Source organism: Gossypium raimondii, chromosome 5 (assembly GCF_025698545.1).
Source record: "Gossypium raimondii isolate GPD5lz chromosome 5, ASM2569854v1, whole genome shotgun sequence".
NCBI lineage: Eukaryota > Viridiplantae > Streptophyta > Magnoliopsida > Malvales > Malvaceae > Gossypium > Gossypium raimondii.
The window spans coordinates 41,765,500-41,779,187 of record NC_068569.1 but is presented as its reverse complement, the minus strand read 5'-3'; positions in this window follow the sequence as shown (position 1 = coordinate 41,779,187).

Genomic DNA, 13,688 nt, shown 5'->3' with positions numbered 1-13,688 from the left:
GAGTAAAAAATGATGTAATGTTATATTGAATGCATGTATAAATGTCACAATAAAAATAATAATAATAAATACAACAATTGTATAGAAATAATATAAATAAATAAATAAAAATCAATCAATGACATGCAAAGCATCAAATAAATGAGCAAAATAAAAAACATGCTTTTAAAATATAAATGAAAACATAAATCGATAAACAAAAGAAGGAATTAAACAAATTACGTAAAGAATAAAATGTACATAATATATTCATTGAAATTATGAGGAATAAAAAACAAACACATGATTTACATATAAAATTTTGAATTATAAAATTTATATATATAATGCATTTATGAAAATAAAGAAAATATATAAATATACATATATAAATTTTAAAATATATGTGTTGAAAATATAAATATGTATTTAAGCATTTTCAAAAATATATAAAAAATATGTCTCGTATATATATGTAAATATAATAGAATATTCGAAAAAATAATTAGATAATATCTACATTAAAAAAATATATGTATATATATAAATATGAGAAAAATATTAGTTGAAAAAATATGTACCTAAGAAAACAATAAATAATAAAAATAATGATAATTACATTATTAAAATTAACTAATTTTAAGAAAGATATAAAAAGGACTAAATGGAACTGCAAATAAAAAATCTGGGGTAAATCCGCAAATAAATAAAGCCAAAAGGACCATATTGAACGCGCAAATAATCATGGAGGGACTGCAAGAGCAATTTTCCCTTTTCCTCTAAACAGCGTCGTTCCACATGGACCAAATTGAAATTGAAAATAGATTAAAGGAGAATTTTAAAAATAAAATAAACTTAATTGTAAAAATATTAAAAGGCGGAGGGGTGGAGGGGCTAAAAGCGCAATTTACCCCTCCGCTCAAAAACACATGGATCCTAGGCCGGGTTGGGTCGGAGTCGGGTCGGCCTCCCCAAAACGACATCGTTTTCGGCGTCTGGGGGGCTCTCCAAAACGATACCGTTTTGGTACCCTATAAAAGCCCCCTACTCATAAAAAAAATCATTTTAAGCCTGTTTTAAAAAAAAAAACCTTTCCCAAAAAACTCTCCTTCCCCATTCGTCCTGCAAGGGGTCCGGTCACCGGCCACCGTGCCGGCCGCCGATCTCCGACACCGGCACCGCCGTCTGCGGTGGCCAGAAAATGGGAAAATTCCCTTCTAAGCCCTTCTAACCCTTTAAACCCCAAATTTGGGTTCAAATCTTTTGAAATATGGCCGAAAAAGCCCTTAACTTCGAGAAACTCTTCGGCTTCCGACTGTCTATCCTCGAAGACGATTACCTCAATCGCTCGCAGCGTTTCAGAAGCAAATCATGGTGAGTCTCTTTACCTTTTATTTCATTTTATTTTAGTAAGTAAAAAAAATAAAAAGAAAATAGATAACAAAACGAGAAAATATATCAACCTTTTTGCGTTTTCGATTGATTTTCTGATTTGTATTTCAGTTGCTCTTTTTGTGTGAAAATGCTTTTTTTATTGATTTTTTCGGGATCCCTCTTACAGTATATTCAGTGGCTTTTTATAGCCGAAATAAGAATAAAAAATCAAAAAGAAAATATGTTTGATCTTATTTGTTCTGCAAATCTTTGATTTTCTTTCCTTTTTTGCTGTTTGTTTCCTGCAGGTGAAGATCGCGCGGGGCTTGGTGGCTATGGCGCTGATGAACTCCATAGAAACCCTAGGGTTTCTTCATCTATTTTGGGCCACTGTATTTAGGCCTCGAAAATCATGTCTGGGTTTGGGCTTATTTGGTTGTAATTGGGCTATTTCTTTTGGGGCCATTTTTATTTGTACCCGGGGTAAAAATCGGGTATTACAGCTGCCCCTCTTTAAAATGCCCGATTTTGCCCGGTCGTGCTCAGCTTTGGTACTCTTCTTCTTTAAGTAGCCTCGTTCCTTCCTACTGCATTTTCAGAGGTATAGGAAGTAGTGCTTCAATCTACTCCACTGCAATGCCAGGGAGATAGGATGTGTATGATGTAGTTTCTCAAGAGAACAAAAATTGTTATCTTTAATCTACTCAACTGCAGCTTCAGGGAGATAATACTTATAGCTTCAACTTGATCTACTACAACTTAAAGATGAATGTGATGCGATCTGCTCTATTCCTTGGGTCTGCTCCACTGGAAATAAGATTCGTCATTTTGAGTCTGCCCACTGCAACCTCAGGGAGATAAGACTAGATGAGATCTGCTCTTTGCAACTTCAGAGAGCTAAGATCTGTGATTTTAATTCGCTCCACTGCAACTTCAGGGAGATAGGATTATAGGCTTAAATCTGCTCCACTGCAACTTCAGGGAGATAAGATTCGTCATTTTGGGTCTGCCCAACTGCAACTTCCGGAGGATAAGACCTGCTTATTCAGTCTGCTCCACTGTAACCTTAGGGAGATAAGACTTGATGCGATTTACTCTACTGCCACTTCAGAGAGATAAGATCTGTTTTTTTAATCTGCTCCGTTGTAACCTCAGGGAGATAGGATTATTGGCTTTAATTAGATCCACTACTACTTAGGGAGATAAGATCTACCATCTTCGATCTGCCCACTGCTACTTCAGGGGGATAAGACCTGCTTACTCAGTCTGCTCCACTATAACCTCAGGGAGATAAGACTTGATGCGATCTACTCTACTGCCACTTCAGAGAGATAAGATCTATTATTTTAATCCGCTCCACTGTAACCTCAGGGAGATAGGATTATTGGCTTTAATCTGTACCACTACTGCTTAGGGATATAAGATCTGTCATCTTCGATCTGCTCCACTACTGCTTAGGGAGATAAGATCTGGGGACTTCGATATGCTCCACTACTGCTTAGGGAGATAAGATCTGTAATCTTCAACCTACTCTACTACTGCTTAGGGAGACAAGGCTGGGGTCTTCGATCTGCTCCACTACTGCTTAGGGAGATAAGATTTGTAATCTTCAACCTATTCCTTTGCTGCCCAGGGAGATAGGACTTGCAATCTTCAACCTATTCCACTACTGACTAGGGAGATAGGACTTACAATCTTCAACCTATTCCACTGCTGACCAGGGAGATAGGACTTAAGTTTCACCGATTTGTTCTCTGGGGAACATGACCTGTATAATTCAATTCATGAACCTAATTATGCCTAGTAATTAAGATGTCATGATCAAAATGAATCAAATACTCCTAACTAGATGTGTATGAATGACATTTGAATGAATGCAGAATGTCCTTTTTCAAGAATTATCACTCAAGTTATCATTACTCAAAGTTTATTAAGGCCTTATTGCTGACGTGCCACAACGTCTTTTTGCTCAGCTGGCATCAAATTGCCCCCACTATGAATTTCAAAGCTCAATCCACTAGGACGCAAAATTTGGCTTTTCCTCAATCTTTTCTTATCAAATCTCAAAGATGCAGATCATGAAATACCTTAGTTCTTTACACCATTCCCCAGGTATCATACTAAATTCTTATGCGCGAATGAAGAATTTCTTTTCTAAATGGAACTTATCCCATGAAGCTTTGTCACCAATCAAGATTTCTTGTCGTCTCGTTCAATCAACATTTGGACAACAAAATTCGAAAGAACAGTCTTGATTTAAACTTTTCCTTCTTTAACATTTCAACTTTTACACTTGGTGCGTTCTAAACAATAGCCCCGTTTTAGGTTACTAAATTATTTAGAAATTCTCAGAGTAATATGCAAAACTTCTTTTGTGAAAGTTTATTAGTCCATTAATCATTATTCTAATGCAACATGCTTGCACAAAGATCATAATACTGAGTAAGAGATGAATTAATTCAAGGCATAACTCGAATAATAAAAAGGAATTCATTAATAACAAGTGTCTTGAAAATAAAAAGTATTCAAGAACATCAAAGAATGAAGTATTACAAGAACAAACAAATTTAGTACAAGTAATATGAAGACTAGGTGCATTGGATATCGTAGCTTGAACTTCTCCATAAAAAGTAAGGACCATTTTGAATTTAACACATGTTTAGAAGATCTACAGTACTTTGTCGATGCCCCCAAGATGTCGCATATCCTTTTCCTGTTAGGTATAGCAAGATCACCATATGCCCTAATCTGATCAATGTTTGAGCCGCCCTTTTTGGGTTTTCCACTTTGGTCTCAAGGCGCCCTTTCTGGGTTTTCACATTGGCCTCTCCTTATTTATTTATTTATTTATTTGGATTCAAAGTGCCCTTTACGGGTTTTCACTTTGATTCCTCCTTTTCCCTCAAGTGAAATATTTCTTGACTGAATCAGAATTTATAGGATTCGGTAAGTTTCTACCATCCATTTCACTCAAAATCAAAGCACCTCCAGAAAAAGCCTTTTTTACAACATAAGGTCCTTCCCAGTTTGGCATCCATTTCCCTCTGAAATCCTTTTGTAAAGGGAGGATCTTTTTCAAAACCAAGTCCCCCTCATGAAATTCTCTAGGACGAACCTTTTTGTTATAAGTCCGCATCATTCGTTTCTGGTACATTTGACCATGATGAATAGCTGTTAGTCTTTTTTCTTCTATCAAGTTCAACTGATCATACCGAGATTGGATCCATTCAGCCTCATCCAACTTTAGCTCAGCCAATACCCGGAGAGAAGGAATTTCAACCTCAATGGGTAAAACTGCCTCCATTCCATAAACCAAAGAAAAATGTGTTGCTCCAGTAGAAGTCTTAACAGATGTTCGGTAAGCAAGAAGAACAAATGGTAACTTCTCATGCCAATATTTGTAAGTTTCAGCCATTTTCGCCATAATTTTCTTGATATTTTTGTTGGCCGCCTCCACTGCACCATTCATTTTTGGACGATATGGCGATGAATTATGGTGTTTAATGTTGAATTGACTGCAGAATTCTTCTATTGTGTTGTTATTCAAATTTAACGCATTGTCAGATATGATTCTTTTAGGCATTTCATATCAACATATGATCTATTTCTTCAAAAATTTACTGACTGCTGACTTCGTGACATTAGCATATGAGGCTAGTTTTACCCACTTAGTGAAATAGTCAATAACCATAAAAATGAAACGATGTCCATTAGAAGCCATCGGTGATATTGGCCCAATGACGTCCATACCCCACATGGAGAAAGGCCATGGAGAAGTCATAACATGAAGAGGTGAAGGAGGCGCGTGCATTTTATCCCCATAAATTTGGCATTTATGGCATTTCTTGGCATGATTGATGCAATCTCTTTCCATGGTGGACCAATAATATCTGAATCTCATGATCTGTCTAGCCATGGTGAATCCATTGGAGTGCGTTCCACAAACACCCTCATGGACTTCTTCTAAAATTTCCTTAGCCTCTACAGCATCCACGCATCTCAACAGTATTCGATCCTTTCCCCTTTTGTATAGGATCTCTCCATCTAAGACATAGTCAATAGCTAGTCTCCTCAATTTCCTCTTATCATTATCCGTTGCCTGATTAGGATATTCGTGATTCTTCACATATAGCAATATATCTTAGTACCAGGGACGATTATCATCCTCCACTTCTTCAATACTGTAGCAGTGGGCCAGGATCTCATAAATACTAATTTGCATGGGTTTCATGTCCTCTAACTGATTCACTTTAATCATGGAGGCTAAAGTAGCAAGAGCATCAGCCATCTGATTTTCTTCCCATGGGAGACAACAGAAGGTAATGTTGTCAAACTCTTCAATCAATTCCAGAACCAATCTCTGATAATGGATCAACTTGGGGTCTCTCATTTCCCATTCCCCTTTTAGTTGGTAGATTACCAATGCTGAGTCTCCATATACTTTTAGTGCCATAATTTTCCGTTCTATGGCCGGTCGGATACCCATGATGCAAGTTTCATATTCAGCCATATTATTAGTGCAATCGAAGTCCAATTTACTGGTGAAAGGATGATAATCTCCATTTGGAGATACCAGGATTGCCCCAATCCCATTGCCTAACGCATTCGAAGCTCCATCAAAGTTTAACCTCCAAGAATGATTTTCCTGGGGATCCTCTTCAACATTCGCCACACACATCAAGTCTTCATTCGGGAAATCAAAATCCAGAAGTTCATAATCTTCTAACGCTCTGCTAGCCAAGAAATCTGCTATCACACTCTCTTTTATGGCCTTCTGACTTACATATACTATATCGAACTCGGAGAGCAAGATTTGCCATCTAGCCATTCTTCCATTCAACGTCGTTGACTCTATCATATACTTTAAAGGGTCTAATTTTGAAATTAGCCAAGTCGTATGATAGAGTAAGTATTGCCTCAACCTATTTGTCATCCAAATTAAGGCACAACATAATTTTTCGATAGACGAATATCTCATTTCGCAATTAGTAAATTTCTTACTGAGATAGTATATCGTCTTTTCCTTCTTTCTAGTCGCATCATGTTGTCCCAACACACATCCCATGGAACTATCAAACACCGTCAAATACAAAATCAAGGGTCTATCAGGGCTAGGTGGTGATAGCACTGGAGTATTGGATAGGTATTGCTTTATCTTTTCAAACGCTTTCTGGCATTCTTCATTCCAAACACCAGGATTATATTTCTTCAGAAGACGAAATATGGGATCACATTTTTCGGTCAACTGCAAAATGAACCGAGCAATATAATTCAATCTTCCTAAGAAACCTCGAACTTCTTTCTGAGTACGTGGTGGCGGTAAATCCCGTATTGCCTTGACTTTGCCTGGGTCAATCTCGATTCCTTTTTCACTGACTACAAAACCCAACAACTTTCCTAATCTGGCTCCAAAAATGCATTTTGTCGGATTAAGTTTGAGCTGAAACTTTCTTAGTCTTAAGAACAATTTTCTCAAGACCTACACATGTTTCTCCTCTGTTCTGGATTTGGCAATCATATCATCAACATAAACCTCAACCTCCTTGTGCATCATGTCATGGAACAAGGCTACCATGGCTCTCTGATATATTGCTTCCGCATTCTTTAACCCGAATGGCATCACTTTATAGCAAAATGTTCCCCACAAAGTAATGAATGTAGTATTTCCCATATCCTCAGGATGCATCTTTATCTGATTGTATCCTGAAAAACCATCTATGAAAGAAAAAAGTGAATATCCTGTCGTATTATCCACCAAAGTATCAATGTGTGCCAATGGGAAATTATCTTTTGGGCGTGCTTTGTTCAAATCTTTGTAATCCACGCACATTCATACTTTTCCATCCTTTTTAGGGACTGGAACGATGTTGGCTACGCATTCAGAATATTTAACCTCCTGTAAAAACCCAGCATCAAATTGCTTCTTGACTTCCTCTTTTGTTTTAAGCACAATATCAGGCCTCATTCTTCTGAGCTTCTGTTGAACTGGCTTGCAATCCTCCCTTATAGGTAGGCGATGCACTACAATGTTGGTGCTCAACCCGGGCATAACTTGGTATGACCATGCGAAGACATCCTTGAATTCTTGGAGCAATTCAATGAGGTCTCGTCTTGTCTTTGTGGAAATCTCAGTTCTAATTTTCACCTCTTTCCTTCTTCCAAGCTCACAACTTTTATGGCTTCCTTATGAGGTAGAATTTTTTTTCTTCCTGTTCTACCATTCTCAACAAGTCCAAAGATAAACCACCATCTACGTCACCTTCAAAGTCCATTGATCCCTCTAAACACATGTTTCGTTCAAGAGGAAACTCTGAGTTGTAGCAGCGTCATTCACGTCATTGATATACATGGACCTAATATGGTTACCAAAGAATGTATAAATTTATGTACAAATATTTGTGCAATATGATTATAAATGAAAGAATAATTTAGTGTATGTACTCGTATGGGAAGAATAAAAGAATATTTGCTCGAAAGAATTGCAAAGATGTATTTTATTAAAATAAAGATATTTGAACATAAGCCTTTTTCACAAAAGAGTTCTTATTATTTCTAGGCTAAAACAACAGGTTTGTTCTGAATATTACTCTGAGACAGTTCTAAAGACTTCAGGTATTTCTTTCGCAGTCCAATTATTTAGAACACTCCCAGGCTCATAAGGCTAAATGTCTAACAAGCTCCTCTCTTCATTTGCATCCTCATGAATGTCATTGATGTGCATATTTTCCAACGTCTTTTCTATGCTTTCCTCAATCAGTATCCTTCTATCAGAATGAATGACCCCTCCAGATACGAATGTTTTGGATATGTGGGGAATTATCATTTGCTCCCATTTAGTTTCTTCTCCACATAGGCGCGCTTTTCTTCTTTCCAGCCTTTTCTCTAACTCCTTCTTTCTCTGTCCTCTGTCTGGCTTGTATCCTAAGCCAAAGCGATCTTGTTTTTCTTTCAACAACGGAACCTCAATTTTCCCTTGCAGATATCTCCCTAATCCTCTTTTGGGTAAAGCTTCTTTTCCTACCAGCAATTGCAATCCCTTCTCGATGGTTTTTGATAATTTAGGCACCAAAATTTTTCTCCCTTCTGGAATAAATGTTGCATTTACAAACTCCAAAGATCGAAAAGAGCATTCCACCGACTCGTCATTAATCTCCACATACAGTGCCTCATTGGATACTACTGCTATAATATCCTCCTCGGCATTTATTGTCACCAGCCGACCTTCTGACACTAGCTTCAATTTCTGGTGTAATGATGACAGTACGGCCCCCGCCGAATGTATCCATGGTATCCTTAATAAACAATTGTAGGAGGGTTTGATGTCCATCACAAGAAAATCCACCTCGTAAACTGTTGGACCAATCAGTAGGGGTATCTCAATTCTTCCCATGACCTTCCTTTCTGTACTGTCAAATGCCCTCACTATATTTTGGCATGTTTTCATGTACGAGCTGTCTATGGGAAGCCTGTTAAGTGTGGATAATGGCAACACGTTCAAAGCTGATCCATTGTCAATCAACACTCATGGCAAAGTATACCCCTTGCATCATGTAGTGATATGCAAAGCTTTGTAGATCCCATGCCCCCAGGTGGTATCTCATCATCGTTGAAGAATATGAAGTTATCAGCACTGATATTATTGAACAACCGATCCAATTTATTGATAGAAATATCATTGGCTACATAGGTTTCGTTTAACACCTTCATCAACGCACTACGGTGTACTTCTGAATTCAAGAGCAAGGCTAGTACGGATGTGCGAGCCGGTTGTTTATGCAACTGTTCGACCACATTATAGTCACTATGCTTCAAAATTTTGAGGAATTCCATAGCTTCTTCCTCCTTCACTGGCTCATTGATAGATACACAGGCTCAGCTACTTTCCTTTTTTGTTCCACTGCTATGGCCTTTCCTTTCACAGGTTCTGGATAGGCACCTATACTCTGATCCTCTAAGATCCTCTTTCCAGGGTTAGTTGTATTGCACTCGTAATTCCATGGAACCTTCCTAATATCTTGGTAAGAAAAGGTCGCAGGTTTCTTTATTATGATCCTTGGCATTACTGGCGTTCTTACTTCATCTTTCTTTGGTTGCGAGATGATGACCACAGGCTGAGCTACTCTTGGAGTCTTGATGGATTCGGATGTGCAAATACTCCCTTCTTCCTTAACTTCTTCGTAGAACTCCATTTCCTTGTTATCCATCATGCCTTGCACTAAGGCTCTGAACTCTGTACAGTCCTTAATCTCGTGTCCCTCCTCATTATGGAACTCACAGAGTTTTCTACCCTTCCAAAGCTTCTTTTCAAATCCAAAACAAACAACCCCCTTTTTGCCATCTCCTTCCAGACCCATCTTAAAGGAATTTTCACTTCTGTGATATCTTCCTTAATTTTTCTATCCATGTTCCCACCTATCATGTTCACCCCATTGTCATTGTGGTTAGGTAACGGATTCTCTGTATTGGGCGAATCATCCAGCTTAACAACGCCTATATCTATGAGTCTTTCAACCAGTTTTTTTAACGCCGTACAATGTTCTATAGAATGCCCCATGATTCCCACGTGATAATCGCATTGTGCGGTTGCATCATACCATTTGGGGTACGGAGGCTGTAAAGGTTTTAAGTAGTGAGGGGAAACAACGTGTGCATTAAATAAATTTTGATACAGATCCTTATACGACATTGAGATTGGCGTAAATTGAGGCTTCTCTGTGTTTTGTCTTGTGCTGGACCCCTGTTTTGACTATCCTTATAGGTTAATAGCCACCTTTCTTGGCTGATTCACCGTAATCATTTTTGAATAACCTTTGCTATATGAGCTTGTGTTGTTGACCTCATTTTCTGTCTTCTTCGAGGCCGTCCTTCTGCTACTTTCTCCAGCATCTATCTTCCCACTTCTGATAGCATTTTCTATCATTTCACCATTCATAACTATGTCAGAAAAGATTTTTGTGGCACTTCCTAACATATGTGTGATAAATGGGGCCTTCAATGTGTTAACGAAAAGCATGGTCATTTCTCTTTCTAGAAGAGATGGTTGAACTTGGACGGCAACCTCCCTCCATCTCTGTGCGTATTGCCTAAAACTTTCGCCTGGTTTCTTTTCCATGTTCTGTAAAGTGATTCTATCAAGTACCATGTCGGTCACATGACTGTACTGCTTTATGAATGCCTGTGTTAAATCTCTCCATGAATTTATTTTGGTACGACTCAATTGATTGTACCATTTGGATGCTGCCCCTGTGAAGCTATCCTGGAAACAATGTATCAGCAGTTGGTCGTTATTAACATACCCAGTCATCCTCCTACAAAACATGGTAATATGAGCTTCAGGACTACTAGTTCCGTTGTACTTCTCAAACTCGGGCATTTTGAACTTGTAAGGTAGTACTAAATCCAGAACCAAGCTCAATTCTTTAGCGTCAATTCCATGGTAGCTCTCAGTACTTTCCATAGCTCTAAGTTTTTCCTCCAGCCATTTATATTTTTCTTCGAGCTGTTTTGGCAACTCATCCTTCAGTTTCTCAACTGTTTCGTCGAAGTCAGGGATGGTGGGATTAGCAAGGTTGTCTCCGGGGTTAGAGCCTGATCTAGCTTGAAAAATCATTAGTGTTACAGCACTGTCCTGAAACTGCTGAGGCTTGATGGTGACAGAGGATTTGCGCGGATATACCTCCATTTGGGTCTGCCCATGCTGAGGGGTAAAGCCTGGGGGATAAAGAAGTCCCTCACCGTCTCCTTCTCCCACATTGAGCACAGAGCCCTTTCCTTTATCAGTTCTTCTGGTTAACAACTGAGTTAATTGAGCCATCATACTCCCTTGAGATTCCATCATTTTGTCCATCATTTTTTGTTGAATTTTCTCAAACTGTTCATTCATTTGTTGTTGAAGTTGATCCTGCATCTCTTTTTGGAATTGTTCTATCATTTCCATCCTTTGATCCATGTCTTTAGTTTTTGATCGAGTACCGTAGCAGTGTGTGGTGGGTTGGTTGGTTTCCAGATTAACTGAGGAATGATTTATACCAATTATAATCTTTTAATATTTTTTAATGCACATGAAACAAATGCTGTAACACCCCCAACCCGTATCCGTCACCGGAATTGGGTTACGGAGCAATACCAGACATATCGGATAACTTATCACTAGTTCACAAATAAATAACATACATAGCATACTTTAATTAATACATTACCTAAATACATGCCACAATATCAAAAGAAAGGCACATCACTAAAATTTATCTGAGGTCGGGATTGCTTTGGATGCTGGACCGGACACTGGCTTTCTACTAACCTGCGCATAGAGACAACCGTACGCTGAGTATAGGAATACTCAGTGGTTTTACCATAATTCAAATTAATAACATTAATCGATAAATTATAGACATTTAAATTTATGTCTACAATTATTCATTAATTATCTCGTACTTTAAATCAACTTGATAATTAATAACAATAAGCAATATTTCAATCTTATATTTAATTGTATTCATACATTATTTCACTATCTAAATTTTTATTGGATTTTTCAACAACAATTATAATAACTAATTTTATAAAATTGTATTCAAATTAACTCATACACTATTTCTTAATTCAATTTATACCATTAATCTTTCAATAAACATTTAATACATTAAACCAACTTGTTTCAACAACAATAATAATAATAATTATCTTTTAATTGATTTGTTCATTTATAATCAATTTACACTTATAATCTTTTAACACTCAATTTATTCATTAAATCCATAAATAAATTTCAATAACTTGTATTCAATTAAATTCGCATATTAATTCACTATTTCAAATCATTTTATTTTCACTTCTCATTTCTCAACAATAGCTATTTTAATTTGCTTTTCTTCACTTAGATTTTTACATTATCTCATTCTACCAAAACCACTTCATGAACTATATCATTATCTATTTCTTGAACCCATGGTTCATACATTTCATTTTCTATATCTCAATTTAATATCTCTTTTTGATTCATATTCAAGATCATTCAATAAAATTTATATTATCAAAATTATTCATTTACCTCTATTAACTTGACTCGGACTCTGACAGATATGCGGATTCCACCCAAACACACCAGAATATCCAACCAAAACACACCCGAAATAAATATAAATCCTCCATAACACACCAATATATCATATCCTCCCAAACACACCAATAAGGCATTAAATGCCTCTTCGGATAAACCGAAGCATATAATAACATAATCATCTTCTCGACCAAGCTACAAATCTCCTCATCACATCACAAATCCTATGGCATGCCATTTGTATCCAATCTAGTCCGATAAGTTAATAGGGTATTCGAATCACATTTCAATTCAATCACTTTCTCATATTTTCAATTCCAATTTAATCACAATTTAATTCAATACATTTTTCACCTTCCAATCAGTATACCATCAAATGCTCATACATATTTATACTTCATTTTAATTTCATTCAATTCACAATTTCTTATGATCACAATTCAAATCAATTTTTTTATCCAATATGCATTTCAATACCACATTAATTCTTTTAATTCAAACCATATCACTAGTAATTTTCATTTAATTCACATACAATTCAATATCATTTAATTCAATATCGATATTCACCTTAATTTTATTTACTAGACATATTATTCAAAATTCAACAATTGCTATTAATAAATTCAATACCAATACGTATTTATCATTCAATTCAATCATGATACTTATCTTAAATTGCTTATCATGTAAATTAATTTAAATTTTAACAATTAATAATTAAATTCGAATTATGGTAATACTAACCGTAAATTTTCTCGAGTCACTCCTTGTTCACCTTCTCCTTTCCTTTATCGGACAATGACTCTTGCACGGCATTAGCTACGTAATTAAACAATTAAAAATCATTAATACACAATTTCATCAAAATATTTCCATTTATACCTAAACTTTACCTAAATTCTAATTTAATCCCTTATCAATACTAATTTTATTTTCCCAATCTAACTCCATATTCTCTCTTAATTCTTACTATAAACTCATTTTCACCATAAATTCCTAATTTGAAATTCTCTCAATTTAGTCCTATTAATTCAAAGCCTATAATTTATTTTACAAATCAACCTTTTACTAACTTCTAACTTGAAATTTAATCAATTTAACCCTAATTCTTTCATTTATTCAACATAATAAATGTCTAAAAATATAATAACTTCTCAAATTTCAACATAAATCCAATAATACTTTGTTCTAGAATACCAAAACTCAAAATTATAAAAAAATGACTTAATTTGACTTACCAATTCAACTTGAAATCTTGAAATCCCAAATTTTC